This window comes from Cyrtonyx montezumae, unplaced genomic scaffold (assembly GCF_038088225.1).
Source record: "Cyrtonyx montezumae isolate F1298 unplaced genomic scaffold, pur_monq_1.0 scaffold_3, whole genome shotgun sequence".
Taxonomy (NCBI): domain Eukaryota; kingdom Metazoa; phylum Chordata; class Aves; order Galliformes; family Odontophoridae; genus Cyrtonyx; species Cyrtonyx montezumae.
This window is the reverse complement of record NW_027072034.1, coordinates 95,279,129-95,300,944: the sequence shown is the minus strand read 5'-3', so window position 1 is coordinate 95,300,944 and position 21,816 is coordinate 95,279,129. Positions and strand designations below refer to the sequence as shown.

The window sequence follows — 21,816 nt, the reverse complement described above, 5'->3', positions numbered from 1 at the left end:
TGTCCTCTACAAAAGTAAGATGTTCAACTGTAAGGAAGGGCATTTGTATCTAGGTGGTAATTTCTATTTTGGCCTGACTCTGGAGGTAATGTGAGGACTTCATATCTCAACTAGAACCTTCCCATATATCCCTCTCCTCTTTCCCTCAAAAAATGGTTCTTGGCTTGAAGTGCTTATAAAGATAAGGCCTTGGAGTTATGAAGAAGGCTGTCTTTCCTTACGGAGTTTTGATTCTTGAAGAGACTGACTAGTCTAAGCTGTATTATCTTTATTTTAATTTGAGTATACAATGTACTTTGTGTTAAACCCATTACCTTCTTAATTGTAACATACCTTTTTGTGCTTATTTTCTTTGGTAAGCTTGATCAGTCATTGTGAGGGCAGCTCTCCATCTCCTGTCCCATACCTTGTTTTTACCTTTTTCAGAGGATTAAAATACTGAATGATAGGAATTGCATTTAAGAAAATTTGTTTTCATCGCTTTTTTTATAGCTGGAATTATTTGCATTTAAAACAACCATAGTCGTTTGAGATGTGAAAAGATGGACTAGATCCCTGTTCCTTTTCTTCTGCAACAGTGAGAATTCTGCAATTCTGATGATGGTAGAGGCTGCTGCTGTCAGTATACAATATATTTGTTTATACAAAATAAACAAATTTCAAAGTCTTCAGTGGTGTAGTTGTCTCTTGGCCATTACTTGGTAGCTGGTCCCGGTTCTACCAGATGATAATTAACTACTTCAATGTCTAACAGGAGATCATTATTACTTCTGAAACTATGGGAGTTAAATTGTTTTCTACAGGATTTCTCTTAAGTAAATCTCTGAGACAGATGCTGTAGCTTTGCTTACTGCTCTTTGAGATGGAGGTAATGGCTTGTGATATAGAGAGAAATTCTTCTGCGTCTCCCACATCTGTCTTACACTTAACACCTATGCAAGGTCCAAACATCCATGAAATTCATTCTGCTGGAAGGATTACTTCCAAGTGATCGATTAAACTTCTTGCTGAGGAGTGCAGCAAAACCAGCAAAAGTCAACTTTTGTGTTTCTTCCATCAGCTCATCCCTAATCCCAAGGTAAGGGAAAGTTATAGTCAATGGCTTCCACTCACTGCATAATGAAGAACTTAATGCTCCAAAGAATCAAACAAAAATCTGGTATTAACAGCTACTGCTACTATTTAATGTTTATTTGATTAGTGACAATTAAACTGTTATAATCTTGCTAACATTCCTTTAGATATTTGAAGGAGAGGGAGAGCAGTTGGCTGAAGGTCTGATGGAGGGTGCACCTTATCAACAAGGACAAGTGCTTGCAAACAAATCTGCAAGATTTCAGGCCCAGTGTTCCTCTCTGCAGCTGCCATCTGTGACTGTTTTTATAGCCATGAAATGCTTAACAGCTGTATATTTCAGTACTTTCACCTTTTATTATTCAGTGTATGCTTTCATTTATAGATATTTGAAGTTCATTTAATAGAAGCTGGCTATTACAGGCACGAGTTTTCTCACAGAAACCGTTGCCTTCTTCCTTTTAAGCATCAGCATAAAACCTGAATCAGTGAGGTGTTTTTTTGTAATACTTGAAATAAAAACCTCTAACATTCTGTGAAAGCATGCCAAGTCGCTTTGGCCCTTCAGCACTGTAACTTTGCCTTATCTGCAGAAGAGCCAACAAAAGGCAGGTTTTCTGGTGTCTTCTATGATTGGAAATTTCGTCTGTGTGTAATCCTTTCTTTGTAGACATGGGTTGACGGTTTGCAGGGAGGAATTCACTCATTCTTTGTACTACTTTAGCGCTAATGAGCCGTATGAAATAGCTTGCACTGTAGTTTCACTGGTGCATCTATTATGCTGGATTGCTAGTATGTGAAGTTTGGGTTCTTTTAAATCTGGATTTGATTTCTGACTGTTCACTATGAATTGAGGGCAGCCGTGTGGAATAAGAAGAGATGGAAAGGGTAGGGAGAATGGTACAATTTTGGCTACAGAGCTAACTTCTTCAAGGTGTTAATGGAACTATGTGCATTTGAATCACCTGTGGAGACTGAACTGCATTGCACTCAAGATGGAAATCACAAAGTAAACTGCTACGGGCCTTTAGAAAACAAGGAGTTTCTGTATCTGCTGTCAGTTTTGCTGCTTCTTACGCCATCTTCTGTTTCACTTTTTCCTATGTAATTATAAAAATTTGGGAATCTAGGGACTATTGGGAGCAGGTAGAACTATTTAAAAGTTAGCTTAAGGTGACCTTTAAGCCCTGTGGGGAATCACTTTTTTGCGTGACAACTTCTTTGTATCAAAAAGTTTAGTTGAAAATGTAGAGATGTATAATATTCCTGCCAGTGTTGGAGACACAAAGTACGAGAAAATGGATTTTGGAGATGGTTTTGGTTAAATCTAAACAAAACTGGTAGAAATTTACAAATAATTTGTAGTGACTGTTGTGCTATCTTCCATCTTCTTCTGTTCCTGATGTGGATTTTGGGAACCACTTGACTTTACTGCTCCTATAAAAACAAGACAAATACAAAATGATGCTGTGGAAGCAGAAAATAATGACCCTGGTCTGCAAAGATGACAGCAATCCTTCTTACTTATTATTTTATAATAAAATAACTTTGGATACTGTCCCTATATTGTGATCACAGAGTATATGTTTAAGTACTGTGTTGGTCCTTTTTCAGTTGTCCTGGATGACACTTATGTTCAGTGGCAAAGGAAGGGAAATTTTTTATTTTTCAGCTATTGTTACGTGTAAGCATGTTCCTAACTACATTAATACATGTAAAATGGAAATTCCATTCCATGTTCTTTTTTTTCAGTTGCACTCAGATTTATCCTTAAGAAAAGAAATAAAAATGAATTATATACTGTTACCATTATATAGTGTTACCATCTTTACATAACTTAAACACTTTAATACTTGGATGTCTTGTCCAAGTATACTTTTTCAGAGATTTGTGTGGTGAAGAACAGAATATCCTGAGTTGGACATGACCCACAAGAATTGTTATGCCCAACTTCTGGCTCCATGGAGAACCCCCAACCACACCCCCCCCCCCCCCCCCCCCACAAAAAAATAAATAAATAAAATAAATTCAGACCCTCTCTGAGAGCACTGGCAAGTGCTGCCTTGAACTCATGCAACTTGCAACTGTGACCACTACCATGGGGAGTCTGTTTCAGTGCCTGACCACCCTCTGGTGAAGAACCTTTTTTAATATCCGTGCAGTGTCTTAGTGACATACATATTTCAACCTGTGGTTTTTTTCCTAAGAAAGCCTTATCTGTAGGATCAATAGTAAAAGATCTACCTTGACCAGCTTCCTAGTGACCTGCAGTCCAAACAAGTCAGTGGATGTGAAAATGCACAGACCCAATGTCAATTCTGTTAAACATTTTGACTGTGTTACCTTAGCTTTTTTCTTTATACGTGCTTTCCTGAGAATCATTGCAAGATATTTAGCTCTATGTAGGCTTGGCAAGTATTTGTGATGCCATTTAAAGCATTAATAGTCAAGGATAAAACCATACAGTTCCTTTTAAAGGGAAAAACAAGCATGTGAAGTGTTAGAATTGTTTTTTATAATCTTCTGAGCAGGCTGTGGCTGATGATGAGCTGCAAGACCTGATGGGGGGATGTTAGGGTACGAAGTAAATTTGTCCTTCAAGTAATAATCAAAAGCATGCCTCCTATCTGTAAGTGTAATGTTGCAATGCGTACTGTCTTAAGAAAAAAAATGCTGGCATGTAAAAGAATTACTAATTTTTGTGCAATTATGCTAGTATTCTTTCAGTTTCAATTGCGCAGAAGGAGAGAAGATAATAGCTCATGTAGTGGAGCCATGCAGGAACCTCAGATTTATTTTTATATAGGTTATTATATAATTGCTGATGGGTAATTTTTCATAAATAGTGATGAGAAGATAAGTGGGACCAAATGACCCAGATGTGGTCAACCTTCCTCACTACTCTGTCCAGAGCAAACTTACCTTGCCCCACTGCCTCAAGACATTTACAGATCCATTCCTACTTTGGATACGGTGGTGTATCCTAAATCATGACCTTCAGGCTAATAATTTATAGCTGTAGGTTCCACATGATGCCTGCAGCATTTCAGACTCATCATTACCTCAGTAGAAATGTAAGTTAACTTCATTTTTCTCCTATTACCCCATAGAACAAATCAAAATGTTGTGATTTTGTTTAAAGTACAAATGTCTACTTGCTGATAATGATTCAGTTTTGAGATTCCTGTTTCCGTATGCTTTTCCTTTATGGCTAATTGCTACTCAACTTCAACAAAGAAACAACTTTCATTTTGAAGATTTCCAGCTTGTAGTCAAGGATACTGCTTTCCTGTATTTAAATGTAAAGAGACTTTTGGAAAGTCAGCTTGATTCCTTTTTTTAATACTGTTTCTCCATAAGGTCTTTTTCACTGTCATAAACTGCTTTTTGTTTGTCCTAAACTTACTTTCAGTAGGGGATTCTTTTGGTTCACATGAGTTGGGATACAGAGTCTATCATTCATAAAACTAAAGAACAGTTATTAGGGGATGGAGGTGAAATACAAGTTTTAATGTTAGAAAGGATTGTTCCCATATCAATCCTATTTTCTGTTCGCATGAGTGGGCATTTCATAGTTCCCTTAGAAATGTGCAAATGGAAGAGGCCACCTGAATATGGAAGTAATTTCTTGTTTTTACCAAGTACTCCTTCCCCACTGCAGGCTGTTGAGTAATAAAAGTTTTGTCCAGGAAGTTATGGAAAAAAAACATCAGTGGGAACAGATAATTAAAACAGCCATTCTGCAGTTTCATATTCTCCTAAGAGGTGACCAACACTTGTTCAGTTTGCTGGTGCTTCTTTTTTGATAATCACAGAACTGCAGGGGTTGGAATGGACCTCTGGAGATCATCTGGTCTAACCCTCTCCCCTTTCCTATGGCAGGTTACACAGGAAAGCATCTGGGTGGTTTCTAACTATCTTCAAAGGAGACTCCACAGACTCTGTGGACAGCGTGCTTCAGTCCTCTGCTGCTCTCAATGTAAATAAGTTTTTTCTCATGTTCAGATAGAACTTCTGCTGTTCCAGTTTGTGCCCATTGGCCCTTGTTCTGTCAGTGGGCACCGTTAGAAAGAGCCTGACCCCATCCACTTCACTCCTGTCCAATAGATGTTTATAAGCACTGAGAAAATTCCCCTTCAGTCTTCTTTTAGGCTGGATGATCACTGGTCTCTCAGCCCTTCCCCATAAGGTAGATTTGGCACCTCATCGTTTATGTAGCCCTCTGCTGGACTCTGTCTAGAAGTTCCCTGTTCTCTCGAACTGAGGAGCCCAGTGGTGGATAGAGTATTTAAAATATGACCTCACCAGGGTGGAATAGAGGGGGAGGGTCACTTCCCTCAACCTGTTGGCTATGTTCTTTTTTATGAACCCCGGAATTACATTGACCTTCTTAGCCACAAAGGCATGCTGCAGGCTTCTGGTCAACCCGTTGTCCACCAGGACACTCGGATGACACTCAGATCCTTCTCCTCAGAGCTCCTTTCCAGCAGGTCAGCCCCCAGCCTGTACCAAGGTGTGATGTTGTACCTTTTTCTTGCCCTTGTTAAACTTCTTTAGATTCCTCTCCATCCAACTCTCCAGCCTATCCGGATCCTGCTGAGTGGCAGCGCAGCCTTTTGTTATGTGAACCACTCCTACCAGTTTCATTGGGAAACTTGCTCAGGGTGCTCTTTATTTCTTCATTCAGATTGCTGATGAAGATGTTGAACAAGACCAGACCCAGTATACCAATCTTTGGGGAATACCACTAGCTATAGGCCTCTAACTACACTGCACCACTGATCACAATCATCTGAGCTCTGCTGGTTCTCAATCCACCTCACTGTGCATTTGTCTGTCCCACGCTTTCTAAGCTTACCTACAAAGATGTTACGGGAGTCGGTGTCAAAAGCCTTGTTGAAGTCAAGGTAGACAGTATCCACTGCTCTCTTCTCATCTACCCAGCTTGTCATGACATCATACAAGGCTACTTGGTTGGTCAAGCATGATTTTCCCCTTGATAAAGTATCTGATATCCTTCTCTTCCATTTGTGTGGATGATATCCTAAATAAGTTATTCTGTATTCTGTCACCTTCGTAGTCATGGAGGTAAGGGTGACTGGCCTATAGTTTCCTGGATCTGCCTCCTTGTAACTTTTCGAAGGCTGAATGACATCAACTGTTTTCCAGTCCTCAGGCACCTCTCCTATTCCCTGTGACATCTTAAAGATGATAAGTTCATAAGTTCATAAGGTTGGAAAGGACCTACAAGATCATCTAGTCCAACCATCCTCCTATCACTATCCCTACCCAACTACTAAATCAAATCCTTTAGTACCTCATCTAAACGCTTCTTGAACAGCGCTAGGGATGGTGCCTCAACCACCTCCCTAGGCAGGCCATTCCAGTGCCTGACCACTCTTTCACAGAAAAAATGTTTCCTCAGGTCTAATCTAAATCTTCCCCGGCGCAAATAAATGATAAAGGCTAGGCAGTCACTTCTGCCAGCAACCTCAGTCCTTGTGGATGCATCCCATTGGGGCCCATGGATTTGTATGCATAGAGTTTGCCTAAATGATCTCTGACCAGATCCTCCTTGATCAGTGGGAAATCTTCCTTTCCCCAGACTTACTTTTATTTCCAGGGTCTGGTGTTAAGACGCGGTCTTAGAAATAAAGACTGAAGGAAAGGAGGCATTTATTAACTCTGCCTTTTCAGTGTCCTCCATTACCTGGCCACTCACCTCATTCAGCTTTCTATAATCTTCCTTTTACTATTGACGTGCTTAAAGAAGTCTTTCCTGTTGTCCTTGACCTCCCTCACCAGATCTGACTGCAAGTGTGCCTTAGCCTTTATTGTTGTGTCCCTGCATAACGCATGACTTAACAGCATTCTTATATTTCTCACACATAGCTAGACTCCTTTTCCACGTTCTGTAGACTTTCTTCTTCCACAAGCTCCTTGCTCATGCACACAGTCATATACTCAGTTAACTTATGTCTTTGCTTCTATTTTCTTGCATCATTGTTAGATCTTTTTTCTTCTTGCTGGGTAAAGAAAATTAGGTATTTTTTTCCTCTGTTATCTCAATTCTGTGCGTTTGAATTCTTAGCTTCGTACCTGTCATGGCTTTATGATTTTTGTTACTGGTATTCCACATCATAACATGTAGTGCAGTGAGAGTTAGAGTTAATGCTCCAACTCCATGAATTGTTGATAGCTTCGAGTACATATGTAACAGAAGAGAAGAACAACTAGGTACCTCAGAGGACTTTGCATTGCTTTGCATTTTTCTGTTTTCCACTCAGAGGGAAAGATATAAACTGTTTGTGTGTCATGAGGTACATTCTCTTCCCCTTGGGGATCGATCTAGCAGCAGGTGCTCACTGCCATCTCACCTTCAGTGTTTAGTGTAAGGCCTTCAGTTTATTGGATGCTCTCTTGCTCATTTTATTTGATTTATTAGCTTAAATTCCAATTATATTGTGTTATTTTGCATTCTGCTATCTTATTTAGTAAATTAGCTTTTCTCCTCTGTCCATTGCTGCTTTTTGTTTCTAGGCCCATCTCCCTTTTCCCTTTCCCCCTTCCCCAGGGCATGGGTCTGTGGGTTCCTCACCCCAGTCATCATGGAACTGGGCCAAACTAGCCCATAAACCATTGACATTACCTTCTTCGAGCCCATTGAGTAGGAAGAAAAGGAATCTTTTACCACATATTTTCATTATACACATAGGTCACTCTGAAGGTAAATGCCTCCTGTTATTTCCATGGAAGCTATAACAGATACAAAAGGCATAATAACACTGTTTGATAGTGTCCCACTGTGCTTATAGCCATTGTTTGGTCTCCACAAATGTTCAGCAAGCATCAATGAGTGTTAATGAGTACCATTTTTTTCTACAAAGGAATTAAGTTCATCCAATTCCTTGTGTTTGCTTCATCCCTTCTCTGTCAGATGCCAATTCGTCATGCTGTCCCTTTCCTGTCATCCGTCATGTAGCAGCAGAAAGTAACAGGATGTCAACGGTTTACGGGCAGGTTCGGCCCGGTTGGTGCGGGGGACCCACAGACCCACGCCCCAGGAAAGGGGAAGGGGGAAAGGGAAAAGGGAAAAGGGAGATGGGCCTAGGAACAAAACAGCGGCAACGATCTGTGGAGGAAAGCTGATTTACTAAATGAGATATCAGAAAGCAAAATAATATAATACAATACAACTGGAATTAAAGCTAATAAATCAAATAAAATGAGCAAGAGAGAGTGTCCGATAAACCGAAGGCCTTACGCTAATGCTGAAGGCGGACGGCAGCGAGCACCCACTGCTGAGTCGATCCCCAAGGAAAGAGAGTGTCCCATGACCGCAGACAGTTTTTATCTTTCCCTCTGAGCGTAAACACGTAAGAACGCAAAGCATCGCAAAGTCCTCTGGGGAATGGAGTTCTTCTTCTCTTCTGAGACAGGTACACCTGGAACTATCGATGATCCATGGAGCTGGAGCATTAACTCTTTAACTCTAAATGCACTACATGATGTTATGATGTGGAATACCAGTACCAAAAATCATAAAACCATGACATTCCACCCCTTATTCCACATCACTACATCATGTTTGATATACATGTATAGAAGAACAATGATTAACATGCATTAAATACACACACACAGCATATATATGTATATACATGGAATTACTGACTGCACTCCCCCAACATCAGATTCCCTTGTGGTACACACTGAACATCCCCATTCTTCTGCATCACCCACCAGGTAGACCCAGGTCCTTGAGCAAAGACAGTTCCACAGAGAGGTTTGCTCTTTCCAGAAGCTGGAAGGACCCAAACCGCTTATCCCAACATGTTCTTTACATGTACTACAGGGACCTTATCTCCTCCTACAGTAGGTAGAGATCTGGATTGGGCAGGACCATTGCAATTGATGGATCCTCTGGTGTTGACCAACCAGGTGGCTTCTGCCAAATGCTTCTCCCAGTGCTTAAATGTTCTGCCACCCATTGCTTTCAACGTGGTTTTTAACAACCCATTGTACCTTTCAATTTTACCAGAAGCTGGTGCGTGATAGGGGATATGATAAATCCACTCAATGCCATGATCTTTGGCCCAAGTATTTACAAGAGAATTTTTGAAATGAGTCCCATTATCGGACTCAATTCTCTCTGGAGTGCCATGTCGCCATAGGACTTGTTTCTCGAGCCCTAAGATGGTGTTTCGGGCGGTAGCATGGAGTACTGCATATGTCTCAAGCCACCCAGTTGTTGCTTCCACCATGGTGAGCACATAACGCTTACCACTGCAAGATCGTGGCAAGGTGATATAATCAACCTGCCACGCCTCCCCATATTTATACTTTTGCCATCGCCCTTCCCCCCAAAGAGGTTTCATCCTCTTGGCTTGTTTAATTGTGGCGCATGTATCACAGTCATGGATAACTTGTGCAATAGCATCCATAGTTAAGTCCACCCCTCGGTCTCTAGCCCATTTATATGTTGCATCTCTTCCTTGATGGCCAGAGGTCTCATGGGCCCATCGAGCTAAAAATAATTTACTCTTGTGTTGCCAGTCCAAGTCTGCTTGAGCCACCTTAACTTTGGCAGCTCGATCTACCTGATGGTTATTTTGTTGTTCCTCAGTTGCCCGACTCTTAGGAACATGAACATCTACATGGCGCACCTTTACAACCATATTCTTTATTCAGGCAACAATGTCTCTCCACAGTTCAGCAGCCCAAATAGGTTTACCCCTCCGTTGCCAACCATTTTGTTCCCATTGCTGTAATCACCCCCATAAAGCATTTGCCACCATCCATGAGTCAGTGTAAAGATAAAGCACTGGCCACCTCTCTCGTTCAGCAATATCTAAGGCCAGCTGGACAGCCTTTACCTCTGCAAATTGACTTGATTCTCCTTCTCCTTCAGTGGCCTCTGCAACTCGTCGTGTGGGGCTCCACACAGCAGATTTCCATCTGCGGTGCTTACCCACAATGCGACAGGATCCATCAGTGAACAGGGCATATCTCTTTTCATTGTCTGGTAGTTCATTATATGGTGGGGCCTCTTTGGCACGTGATACCTCCTCTGCTGGTTGTATTGTTGGGAATGCCAATATATTGTTGGGAAGGCCCAGCCTCTACTGCCATACCACCAACATCTGCCTCTGATGTTGTTGGGCCAGCATCATAAAGTAGGAGGCATTACTTTGAGAGCAGCCCCTGTACTTGCCCACCAGTGTTTACGTATATAAAAATAATAATAATAATAAATATATATATATACGTGTGTAAAATGGAATTTCACCCTGCAGCAACTTCAGAGTTGCATACTAAGCAGAGTCTCAAGTTTATTCAGTCTGGTGAAGCAATGAGCCTGCAAGAGTTTTCTCACCTAAAGGAGCTAGAAATGTTACTGTTTTTATGTTTTCTCCCTACGACTGAGCTCCTTGCATGTGCAGTATGTTTTTTTTCTCTTGATCTGAGAATAATGTTATCATCCCTGAGATTTTATCAGTCAAGAGGTGTTTCATGTAGCCTGTTGGGCTTAGTCATCTTGGTTCACCTTGATAAGTAAGCTGACCTCTTGCAGATGCCTGTGTTGTGGCATCTCTCATTGAAAGATGATCCTGTCAGATGTCTTTGGGCTACTTCTGGTATTTGCATGCATATATCTACTTATTGCATATTAGGAATAAAATATGACTTTCAATGTCTACTTTTGCTGATTGAAAAAATATATATATTGTTTTTTGATCCTGTATGCTAGGGAACCTAGGCAGTAGTTCATATTGGATTCCTACTCGTATTTAACGAGACTGGATGCTTTTCTTATTAGCTCAGCTGATGTACATCCTTTTCTTTTCTTTTCCTGCATCTTTTAACATGTCAGGTTCTGTTGCAGTAAGTAATTGGTTTAAGGCTTCAAACTACAAGTCTGTAGTGTGAGTGCAAGAATGCTTTTAATATTTTCCCTGGGACTTCAATAGGCTCTTTTTTATTTTTATTTTTTCCTGACTAAAATACATAAAACTCCTCTGCTAAGATGTCTGGATTGATGAAGGGAATAAAAAAATCTTTTCCTCCAACAGTGGCTTGATTAATGGATTTATTGTTTGCAGAGATTTTGTCAGGAAGCCATATGGCTTGAGGAAAACAAGAAGGAAGTGGCTGATGTTGAGAATCTGATTTAATAGGGGTCCCTAAGGACACAATGTGGCTCTTATCCTCTCTCCTTTGCACTCAGTTTGTAAAGTGGTCTAAGAAGAGCTTTAGTGTTTCAGTAGAGCTAAAGATAATACATCTCTGTTTGAGCAGAGTATCGGTCCCTGCTGCTAGATCTGCATCACAGTGGCTCAACTCTCAGGGCAAAAGCCCACTGCTCTTATTCTTTTGTTTAAGATATGCTGGAGTATTTTGCAAGGAACAGCATCTGAAATGCTTGCTTCTGGTATCTTGGCAGTTGATCGGTATGAATTGGTGAGAACAACTTTACCATCTCTAAGCTGGGCTCTCTGCTTGGGGTGAGGTGCTATTCATTTTCTTCCTACTCCTTTCCTTCTTTACTCTCCCCTTCCTCAGCAAAATTCAAGCAAGTATGTCTGCGTCTTACTGTCCAGTTTATAATAATCTAATGTGTATATGGGGTTTAGTAAGTGAGACTTAGTTGTGATTCAACCTGACGTGATGGGTCGGGTGTTCAACCTTGTCTGTGACAGTTTGATTCTAGTTATGACTACTTGGTGAGAAAACCTGGACAGAATACTCAAAGCAATATTCTAGAATGTAAGTGCTAGCAACTGTGCTAAGGATGTTAACCCAAGCTCTTCCTTGTGTGAAAGCACAGCTTCTCTGCTGAGAGGCATATAGACTATATGTGTGCCTTAAATCTCTGTGGGTCCTAAGCATCCATAATGAAAGCAGTAATTACTCCTGGAAGGTTTCAGTGGGTAGTGCTTGTAGTTTAGTATTACAATCTAGTATTACAACATGCCAGTCCTTCCTTTCTAGATCCTTATGAGGCTTCTTGTTGTTTTCTGGCTGTTTATGACATGCTTGTGCTGGAGTTGCTGGGTATTGGATCTATGGCAAGTACTTAGGGAAAAGCAGTTTTCACTGACAGTATTTAGTGACTGACCGCAGTGGAAGGGGACAAGCTAGAATATACAAGGAAAGCTTCTCTGCTTTAGAGCTAATGTCAAAGCTGCCGTCAAAGTGTAGTTTCTAATTAGCACTCAATGTAACAGATACGTTCAATTGAAGTGTCATTCAGAAACTCTTCTAACAGAGGTTAAGAAAGAACTGCTTTCACACGTTCTCCCTGGCTATGACATAGTATTAGGCAATGTTTGTAGGGCTGGCACCATCATGCTGTTAAACACAATTGTAGTAAGCAGCCCTTGCAAGCTGATTAATATTAGTCTTAGTCAGCTGTTCAGGATTTGTTACCTTTTGCCTACTTTGTCTGATTCCTTATGTATGTGTACGTTAACTGAGATTTACTACTACAAGGGAAGCAGTGTATGCAGTTCGTACAGTCTGTATGCACACGGGGGTTTTTATATCTGGAAGACTTCCAGTTTAAGGATTATTTTCCTTAAGAAGAAAATTAGGAAAGAAGATTATTTCACAATCTCTTATATTTACAATTTAGCAGTGGCAGATGCTCATGACTACCTAGTGCAGTGTTCAGTATTTCATAACATTCTGGAAAGCTGATGAAATGCTGTTTACCACGTGTAGTTATTTATAGCAGGAAGATGTCAAACCTGGTAAAAAAAAAAGTAGCAAATAAGTACAATACTCTGTGTTCCTTTAAAACTATTTGAGAAAGAAATTCTAGTTTTATGTAGCTGACTGTTATACTTCTTTGTGTTTCCTAATCTGTCTACCTGCGCTAGGGAAGCACTTTTTTTAAAAAGCATTAAAGGGAAGAGGGGGGAACTATGGTTTTACTCTTGAGGTAGTTTTACTAATCTATAACATTTTTTTTTCCTAGCAAGTGACCTTGTCAGCAGAGCTGGCCCTTATGCCTCGAGCAGCAGATTGCACTAAGCCTGCTGCATAACTGGACATCTCCATCTACCTTCACTTGCAGGTGAGAAGTTATAAGAAGGAAAGCTCTTACTTGAAATTTGTCCTTTGTGAATGTATTTGTACATAAAGCATGCCAAGAACCCTAAAGCTTAAAGAGTTTCCTAAGTGTGTGTGGATATGCTGACACCACTTACGACTTCATTCCTCAAGTTAGACATCTGAGCAAGATCCCAGCTCCCCTGTTCTGTGCAACATTTACTTTCTCAAAGTAGTTGTGTTCTGAAGCATGGCTTTCATGGTCCTGCTGAGTTTACCACTCATATGATGATGTGATTCCCATATGTATCTCCTCTCCACCTGTGTATGGAGAAGACCTGAGGCCAGGCTGCTTCTGAGGAGAGTGCCCTGAATGAGAGGAGACTCTTGTCACTGGCTCCTAGTTGTCAGACCTTCTTGGACAGCTCTCTGCCAGCAGCAGCTCAATGGTGACCTGTTGTTCAGGCAATCAGCTCTGGCTGTGTGTGGGTTTTGGGAACAGCAGGCTGCAGCTGCCTCTTTGTGCAGGTGATGTGTGTGTTTAAAACATAATGCTGGATGTAAGGAGATATCCTCAATTTGGCAGCTGTGATGTTGCCAGAAGTCCAGAAGAGATGACAAGAAAAGAAGGCAGTACCATATAGTGATTGTCGTGACAATGTGATTAACTCTTGACATAGGAGAAACATCTAAACTTTGAATTAAGCACCGTACATATATATACTGTTGAATTATGCACTGGCAATTATTATTTATGTCGGTTTGAGTCCTCTGTTTTATGGTGTAAATTAAGTTAGTGAAGCAAGTATGGGGAAACTCACTACTACAGTGTGTGCTGCAGTCTGTGAAAGGAACATAGTTAAATTTGTCTGTGCATTTGTTGTGAGTGCTACTGAGTAAATTCTTTTCAGTGAAGCAAGTCCCTGGCTAGCCGCCAGGTAACTATAGAGTGTCACTCCTTTATCTGTCACTTTGAAATGAGCCACGCAAGCTATACTGGCTGAATTAATTTATTCTACCACAACAGGGGATATGTACACACAAAAAATTTCATCAAGACGATGCTTGTCCATTGTCACATGGGGACAGTTACTTGTGTAGCTTAATTCTTTGGAGTAAACCAATAGTTTTTCCTCATAAGCATCACTACAATAATTAGCTGTTTTCATGTTACTTCAGTTTGCTGTCTGTTTTAGGGTGTAAGACAAAGGAAGAGCTGCTAGTATGCAATTTATTAAAGCACTTCTCTGCTGAAATCATGGAGTCAAATAGATTTCTGTCTTAAAAAGAAATCCACTTTTGTTCAATGTCAGTCAAAAAATAAATTGTTAGAAGAAAAACCCTATACCCATATATAAATCCGTATTTTGCTCTTTTTTGATAGTCCCAGTGGTCTGTTCCCTCATCTCAAAACATAAAAGAGGTGGAAGTTTTTTAGAGGAGGATGATAAGGATGATGAAAGGTGTGTTTTTCCAAAGGAGTTGCTTTCTCACTTAGTGTTTCTTTGTGCATGTCACATAAGGCAGCTCAATTTCTTGTCCTTAACAAGCATCAACATCATGTTTTCTTAGTCTTTAAACATACAGACTTCACTTGTATCCAAATGCAAATCTGAGTAACTTCTATGTGATTTGTGGCTTGGATTGAGCAGAAGTACACAGATGTCGTCGACCCTCCTGACTTAAGATATGCTTCTACTGTCTGAACTCAAAAAGTCTGGATGAAGTCCCCTCCTTTTTCTCTGACTTACAGGGAAGTTCTTGTTGAGGGGAGAAATAAGTTCAAACAAAATGTTGCATCTCAAATTTTCATTGCTTCTCTCACATGCTTCAGTTTACTGTACATGTGCCTTTCATCCTGTCTTTGGATTGCATCCGTATAGGAAAAAAAAAAAAAAAGATGACAATGTTATCACTGGGATCCTTGAATTTTGCTGCATTCTTTGGATTACAGAAAATGCTTTTCATCTCTTCTGTCTCTGTATCCCCTCCTCCCCACTCCAGAGCTGAGCACCACACAATGTACCTCTTGTTCCCTTGCTAACTGTTGCAGCTTTATAATGACCTTGTACTTGTTCTGGCTGGTGAGATACCATAGCTGAAGTTGAAGATATTATGGTGTGTGCATCTGTTTCCTTAATTTTTATGACTCATTCACATTTTTATCATGTGTGATTTTTTGCTGTTTCACTTAATGATTTTTTTTTGTTCTCATTGTTCAGTGTAAATTTCTCATTATATAAAACTCAGATCTTGTACCCAGATTTAAATGAATTTACTATTGTAGCTCATAAATGCATTTCAAGTTGAATGCTGTTCCGTTTCTGTAGGCTGTTTCTGAGGAAATGTGCTGATTTTATATTTAAATATATAATTTTTCTCAGCTTTTTCAGCATTAGGATTCTTCATTTTCTTGCTAACCCTGGGCAAACAGGAAATAGAGTAAGTGGGAAGAGTATACCTGGAGTTAAGGGCAGAAATATTGATAAATGATGGGGAGGGTGCTGTGTGGAAATGCCATGTACATGCAGAGACAAGAAAACCACTCTTCATGCTTCAAAAATGTTTGATTCTTTATCATTTGGGATGTAGGTTGCTGAGCCCAAGCCCTTAGTGTTACAGGCAAACTATTTCATGTTTCTGTTCATGAATTGAATGAGCTTTGGCTAGGTCTGCATCTCTCACTGTTGTCTTGCTGGTGAAACTGCTGTAGAACAGTGACAACTAATGGGATTATGCATTTAATTCTAAAAGTTCTTAAAATCATTTTGAGATTATAGTTTGATTTTTTTTATTGGCATACTGGTCTCTAGAGAATTCTGCAATATTCTGATCTTCAGAATAGCAAGACATAGACCTCATGCAATGAGCATTGCATAAGTGGTCATTATACATTTGAGAGGAAAAAAATATGTGCATATTATTTTTAAAACTTGGAGCTAACAACAGCTGAAGAATTCATGTGTTTGTATAGCAGTTACTGAAAATGTAGTTTTACCAGCCAGCAAATGCAAACATAGTATTGATTTTTTACTAATTGCAATGCACAATTAGTCATTTCTCTGCAAGAAGGGAGTACTCCAAAAGCAGGTATGTCATTCTGCTACAGTCTTCTTTCCCCTTTTCCATTAGATTCAGCAATTCTGCATATTACTTCCTACAAGGGATAGCTTCAGAACGTTTAAAATTAAGAATTCTAGGCTTTAAGGAAACAAAGTTTTCCTTGAATTTTACTTGTGTAGGAAACAGGTTTCAATAATTAATATATTGAGGAAATAAAAATAGCTGTTGAATGGAATGAAAATTTAATCCATTAGTCACATCTGTAAAAATATCACTAATACCTTCAAGAGAATCAGATAGTTCATCACTGAATTGGAAGAGAAACACAGATGCCTTTTCCACTTCACTCCTAAGTCTAGCTTTGTACTTTTAAAATTAATTTAATATTTCATTGGATTTACCTTTCCTAAGTCTGAGAACACATTTAATTGATGTCTTAACGCTTCTCCAGGAAGCTGTAGAACCACACCTCTCGTTACAGAGCTGAACAAATCTGTCACCTGTTATCTATAATGCCAGTATTATGCTTTGGACAAAGCATTTCTTTGAATTCTATATCATGGCTTTGTTTCTTCGCACACACAGAAAAAAACCATGTGCTTTCAAACAAAAAGTTAAGATACCAGGATTAATCTGAAAGCAAATATTCTGTGATGATATGCAGCTCTGCGGTGGGGAGGAATTGTGTTGTTGGAGTGTCCTGTTCCAATTGGACAGCAAAGGTTTTTTGTTGTTGCTATTTTGTGTTGGTTTTTACTTTATTTTTGTTTTTTTGTTTTTTTTTTTTTTTGTCCAAAACAGAAAAAAATATTGTGTTGGGGTTTTTTTTTACAGCTTTTCTGAAGAAAACTAAACTTACCAGCTTTTTGTTTTATCCTCAGGCTTTCCCATCAATCTGGATTATTAGTAAGTGTGTCATAAACCAGTGTGGGTAAGGTGTGTGTGCTTGTACACTTTCTGTAGCTCATTAAGTAAAACTACATAGTTCTAGCATAATTATTTGATGCGATGTCAGAACATATTTTGAGAGGCTTGTAGTTTTTATTCAGCTCCGTCCCAGTTTAGAGAAAGATTGTATTTGAAAGATGTTTGCATTCAGATACTTGATCTCAAGAGGCGTTGTATGTATGTTCTCATTTTCCTATGAATCTACTGGTGTGTTCCAAACGAAGCATGTGTTTAAGCCTCCTAGGCTTGGGGCCTTATCTTTGTGCTCATTAGTGAAAAATTAGTTAGATTATTCAGTAAACATTAGAAAGCAATGTTTCATGAAAGGAGAAAATAATCCAAGGAATCGCTTGAAGAAATTCATCTTTCCATTGTTGTTACTGTGCACAGAAATGCAATCCTGCATGAGCAGAGGGGCAGGAAGCAGCCCTTGATGCACTAAGAATCTCGTGTTGGTGTGCAGGCTGTTGCTTATTGCCTTGTTTGAGTAAGCACAGAAAAAGACAAACAGAGCTTCTTCAAAATTAAATTGAAAGTTAGTGAGAATCATGGAGTCATTTGCATTGGAAGGGGCCTTTAGAGGTCATCTAATCCTACTCCCCTGCAGTGAACAGGGATACCTACAGCTAGATCAGGTTACTCAGAGCCCCATCCAGCCTGACTGTGGGTGTACAAGGTTGTTTTTTGTTGTTGTTGTTTTTCTAATAAAATATTGATAGTTCTTTAAGATATTCTGAAACTGCCGCCTACCTTCCTCTACAAAGCCACAGAGATATGCTGTAGGCTGAGCTGTGTGTGTGTTGCTGCACTTGGGTCATCTGTTTTGATGCAGAATTCTCCAATTTCAATCAAGGATCTGAGTGCTGCAGTGCTCCCATAGCAGCACTTCTTGGCTTTCATGACATTCATTTCGCTATTTAACAAAACGTGCATGTCTCCCAATACTTCATCCCACACTCTGCACTTGCTGACTTTTGGCCTACTTGGACTGATTCCTCTATTAAGTGAGAGTAGGGCCGTGCTTGTTCAGCAGCTTAAACGATAAACTCCACTGGCAGTGATTTATGCCAAACTGGATTTTAATTGAATTAGGATTTCCTATGTTTAATTAAGCTTTACATTGTGCTTTAGTGCTTCGCTTTGTGCTTCGCTTTCTCTTGCTGCAATGAGCAAATACCTGTGCATAATCAGTTACTACAGCCTGTTAGCTGATCTTTGTGTTCTCTCAGGAGTCTCATGCGGAGGGATTTGAAGTCTGTAGTGTTTTGAGTGCCAACACTAGCTAAATGTTGAGACTGTAGACTGACTACTGCAATAGATTTGCTATTGTCTGTGCTCAGGTCTGAGGCCAGCTTAAGGATCTCTGTGCATGAGGTTCAGGTGAACTTCCCTGCTGCAGTTGCAGCCTCTTCCCATTGCAGGCAAGCTGGCACTAACCCACAGCACATAACCAGGCTAAGGAAGTTCTGTGTTGATCTCATCGGTTCTATGTTAACAAACGTTTCTTCATGTTGCCCTATTTCGAAAGGGGTGGGGGGAATCCATTTGTCTTTCAGGGAGTGTGGAAATAACTGTTCTGTGGTGGGCTCCACCCTTTGAGACAATGAGCACTTTCTACCACTGTGTGTGGGCCAAGGCAACATCCTTGGCACTTCGGTCTGACAGAGACAACTTCAAGGCTAAAACTAATGATAGATTAGATAACTGCAGTTGGGCTTCAAGGCAAAGAAAGTCCTGTTTTATAAAGGGCAGCTTGACCTCTGCAAGCCATTTTAAAGAGGATAAAAAGAAAAGCTGGTCTCTTGAACAACGCTATACTGTTGTCCTGCAACATCAGAAGTGTCAGTGGAAGCAAGAAATCTTAAGGCTTTTGTGTTGTCCTAACAGGACCAATTGCTTATCTGTCCTGCCCGCTCTTTGGGTGTGGATGTCAGAATTTAATAACCATTCCTGGTGATAATTTCTGTCAGGATTCAGTCCTACTTGATCCATGACTTAAAAATTGCTTCAGGTGAAAAACAATGACAGTTCAACTCCGCAGTTCATTTGGATGTGTTTGTATTAACTTGGCCCTACATATTGACTGGCAAGTAAAAATCAGAGCAATTTAGGATGGAGAAACTTCTGGAACTGGACTAGATGATCCAATGCTTCTCAGAAGTGTGTCCTAAAACAAAGTTGATGCACTGTTTTGCTTTGGAGTATGGTTTCTTCAGAACCTGGTGTTCTTGAAGTGTACTGAAATACTGAATGTATAAAATATTCCCAGTGAATAGGTTTTTCAGTTTTAATGTGTTGATGCATCTGTCTTTAGGTTTCCTTTCCTCCCTTGGGTTAGCGCTTCGGGGAATGGTAAATGGATGGATTTGTTATTTGTTTTTCACTTTTCTGTAAAAGCTATCTTAAAGCTTTCTTTTTCTTTTTTTTTCCTTTTACTGGGTAGCTCATGCAGGGATATACATCTGCCCCAGTTTTAGTCACTGTTGGTCTTAACAGTGTTTTAAGAAATGACTGACTTGTGTTGCGCTTTCTTCACCTAGTGATGTACTGGAGACTCCAATGTACACTTCTCCCTATGCTTTGGCATACATACGTTATTAGCTTCATGACTTGTGAGCTTTGTTGCCAAGGCAGTGTATGAAATTTTGAAAGGATTTTTAAAATTCAAACTGTGTAAGCAGTATTAAGAACTGGAGATTGTTTCATACCATGACGGTGCTTTTAATTTACCAGGCATATAAAATTAAAATCTGTTTCGCTTCCTCTGCCATCTCAGGTGTACAGTTTCCTTGGCTTCATAACACCTCAGCAGCAGGAATGAGCCCTGCCTTCATTATAGTTACTTAACTCAAGTAAAAGATGATGTTTGAGGCTGTTTGAACAAATGAAAGCATAGAACCTGCACTGAGCTATTCTTTTTCATCCTTGGGTCCAGTATTCAAATCTAGAGTCTCTAAGAGTATACTGGGATCCTTGAGAAGGACTTCGAGCTGTGACAGTGTTCAAAGTAGAGTAGCTTTCCAACCCCATATAAGAACCTAAATGCAGGAGAGGCTTGCAGTCACATCCATCCCTGGGTGTGTGGCACTGACGATCAGTGCCTGTCTCAGAGTAATTACCTCCTCCTTTTGCCGCACTTAGCAGACAGCTCTGGTGCGTTGGGTGTAATGTAACCTGTTCCTGGATGCCAGAAATAGTGTAGCAGTGCCTGTAAGAAAGTCTTGCTCCTGGTCTGTCTCACGGGAGAATATAGCCCGGTGGAACTGCTTCCTTTTTTGTCGTTCATTGCTTTCTCAAGTACTGCTTTATGAAGCTTTCCTTCTGGTGGTTGAAGTACTATCAGCTGCAGTCGATTTTCAAGCCTTAAACTGTGCCACTCAGATATCTGTTCTGATGCTGTTATTCTAAGTAGTATTTTTGAAAGTGATCATGGAGCAATGTATTTTTGTTCCGTTTCAGAGTTATGAACTCCTATCCCTTTGTGCTTTTGCATGTATAACACGATGTTTGAGGGATGATGGCAAGTGGAAGAAAGCAGCAGAACTCCAGCAAGGCTGGTATCTGATCTTTTCCTGCAGGTTTTCTCAGTGTGTATATCCTAGAAGTATGTTTTGACAGAATGCAGCAGTTACTGTGCAGCTGACAGTAGATTACAGGATTGTTTGTTTAGGATTCAGAAGCATAGTATTAGATTGCTTCTTGTCAGCAAAGCACAGGATATGCCACATGGTGTTTGCACATGGAAACAGTATGACCCCAGGCCTTGCTATGGAATTCAGATAAAGTGATACTGTTCTCTAGCTTTTTTATTTCACTGGTAAGAGGCACAAGATTGCAGGAGTTCAGCATTATGCCATAGTTGAATGTGCATTAACCTTGTGGAAATGCATATTTCAGTATTAGCTTGGAAGTGTTGTAGTCTCTGGATGTAGATTTTTCTGCTTTAATGTTGCTCTAATTCTAGGTATTACTAACATTGAAAGCTCTCAAGCTTTGTTAGTTCTGCCTAGATGTTTCTACTTTTACCATATCTAGGATCCCAGTGAGCTTTTGTAAGCGCAAGGACTGCAAATAATTGAACAAGCAGGACTTTGGCTTCAAAGTTGTTTTTAATTAAAGGCTTTCTCTTCCATGGACTACTCCCACGTAGAGGGCTGGAAACTCATATCTTTCCATGCACAGATTTTTTTCTTCATTCCCCTGGGAGGACATAAGGGGCAACAGACTCGACCACCTACAAAGGATGCGGATATTACAGTGAAAGCAACTGCTTCCTCTCCAAGCACTTGGCTGGGAATGGAAATAGGAACTGAAAATGTTGATGGTACTTTTCTTCTCGTAAGCCATGTGCAGCAAAATGTCGCTTTACAGAAAAATCTGGAGTAGTACTAGTATTGATTATGCTCATTGCATATGCACAGATTTTAAGTGCTCAGGATTTCAGGCAGTGATAGCAATTGTGCCAGGACAAAGTTAAGGCTGATCAGTGTGGCAGGGAGGGAACTGCACTTGAATTTTAAGTTATGTTACAAAAGCACAGAAGGTGATTTTACTGTGATCTTTAGGTCGGGAAATATTTTTTTTGCCAATATCAGTATGCAGATGGTAGACTGCAGAATTGGAAATGTCTTCTAGGGATTCAGGGTCAGTCTGGGATCTGCCCTGTAATCCTTCCAC

General features: G+C 40.1%; 1 protein-coding gene across 1 annotated transcript in view; it reads left to right on the top strand.

Annotated features, from left to right (window-relative positions):
* The window catches only part of RASSF8 (Ras association domain family member 8), a 74,259-nt gene that overhangs the window by 27,901 nt on the left and 24,542 nt on the right, over nt 1-21,816 (top strand). Inside the window, exon 2 of the mRNA XM_065742479.1 lies at nt 13,055-13,153. The gene's annotated coding sequence lies outside the window, so the exon portion shown is untranslated. The remainder of the gene's footprint in view (nt 1-13,054; nt 13,154-21,816) is intronic.